Source organism: Mandrillus leucophaeus, unplaced genomic scaffold (genome assembly GCF_000951045.1).
Source record: "Mandrillus leucophaeus isolate KB7577 unplaced genomic scaffold, Mleu.le_1.0 Scaffold11, whole genome shotgun sequence".
NCBI lineage: Eukaryota > Metazoa > Chordata > Mammalia > Primates > Cercopithecidae > Mandrillus > Mandrillus leucophaeus.
Genome location: NW_012099209.1, coordinates 1372804 through 1375014, shown reverse-complemented (window position 1 = coordinate 1375014; position 2211 = coordinate 1372804).

Sequence of the window (2211 nt, the reverse complement as noted above, 5' to 3'; positions counted from 1 at the left end):
TTTCTTCCTCATCTGTTACCTATCTCAGCATAATTCTTCATGGAAACACATGTGCTCTCCCTGCTGATCGTGTCCGGCTAATCTCCCAAACCCAAACCCCTTCTACAAAACAACAGCTCCTTTCCTTGCTAGGCATGGTTAGGTACTTCCGCCTTTGGATACCTGGTTTTGCCATCCTGACTAAACCATTATGTAAACTCACAAAAGGAAACCTAGCTGACCCCATAGATCCTAAATCCTTTCCCCACTCCTCTTTCCGTTCCTTAAAAACAGCGCTAGAAGTTGCCCCCATGCAGGCTGTCCCTAACTCGTCCCAACCTTTTCATTACACACAGCCAAAGTACGGGGCTGTGTGGTCAAAATTCTTACACAAGAGCCGGGACCGCGCCCTGTAGCCTTTTTGTCCAAACAACGTGACCTTACTGTTTTAGGCTGGCCATCGTGTCTCCAAGCAGTGGCTGCCGCCGCCCTAATAGTTGTAGAGGCCCTCAAAATCACAAACTGTGCTCAACTCACTCTCTACAGCTCTCATAATTCTCAAAATCTATTTTCTTCCTCACACCTGACACATATACTTTCTGCTCCCCGGCTCCTTCAGCTGTACTCTCTTTGTTGAGTCTCCCACAGTTACCACTGTTCCTGGCCTGGACTTCAGCCCGGCCTCCCACATTATTCCTGATACCACACCTGACCCCCATGACTGTATCTCTCTGATCCACCTGACCTTCACTCCATTTCCCCATATTTCCTTCTTTCCTGTTCCTCACCCTGATCACACTTGGTTTATCAATGGCAGTTCCACCAGGCCTAATCGCCACACACCAGCAAAGGCAGGCTATGCTATAGTATCTTCCACATCTATCATTGAGGCTACTGCTCTGCCCCCTCCACTACCTCTCAGCAAGCCGAACTCATTGCCTTAATTCGGGCCCTCGCTCTTGTAAAGGGACTACGCGTCAATATTTATACTGACCCCATATCCTGCACCACCATGCTGTTTTATGAGCTGAAAGGTTTCCTCACTACACAGGGGTCCTCCGTCATTAATGCCTCTTTAATAAAAACTCTTCTCAAGGCCGCTTTACTTCCAAAGGAAGCTGGAGTCATTCACTGCAAGGGCCATCGAAAGGCATCAGATCCCATCGCTCAGGACAGCGCTTATGCTGATAAGGTAGCTAAAAAAGCAGCTAACGTTCCAACTTCTATCACTCACGGCCAGTTTTTCTCCTTCTCATCTGGTCACTCCCACCTACTCCCCCACTGAAACTTCCACCTGTCAGTCTCTTCCCACACAAGGCAAATGGTTCTTGTACCAAGGAAAATATCTCCTTCCAGCCTCACAGGCCCATTCTATTATGTCGTCATTTCATAACCTCTTCCATGTAGGTTACAAGCCGCTAGCCCGCCTCTTAGAACCTCTCATTTCCTTTCCATCGTGGAAGTCTACCCTCAAGGAAATCACTTCTCAGTGTTCCATCTGCTATTCTACTCCTCCTCAGGGAGTGTTCAGGCCCCCTCCCTTCCCTACACCCCAAGCTCGGGGATTTGCCCCCGCCCAGGACTGGCAAATTGACTTTACTCACATGCCTCGTGTCAGGAAACTAAAATACCTCTTGGTCTGGGTAGACACTTTCACTGGATGGGTAGAGGCCTTTCCCACAGGGTCTGAGAAGGCCACCACGGTCATTTCTTCCCTCTGTCAGAAAAAAATTCCTCGGTTTGGCCTTCCTGCCTCTATACAGTCCGATAACAGACCGGCCTTTACTAGTCAAATCACCGAAGCAGTTTCTCAGGCTCTTGGTATTCAGTGGCGCCTGGTTTTACCTCAAACTGCCACCGTTAAGTCTCTCTTTAAGTGGATAGAAGATCTTCAGTGACAAAATACCCTCCGATACTTTCACCCTGATGAAGTCCTATTCCTTACTTTTATACTCACTCTTATTCTTGTTCCCGTTCTTACGCCACCCTCTACCTCTCCCCAGCAATCTCCACCACACTGTCAATCTCACTCTCTCCTAGCCGTTTCTAATCCTTCTTTAACAAACAATTGCTGGCTTTGCATTTCTCTTTCCTCCAAAATCGACCAGGCCCTGACTTACTCACTGTTTAAAAAAAAAAAAAAAGGCCGGGCGCGGTGGCTCACGCTTGTAATCCCAGCACTTTGGGAGGCCGAGGCAGGTGGATCACCTGAGGTCAGGAGTTCAAGACCAG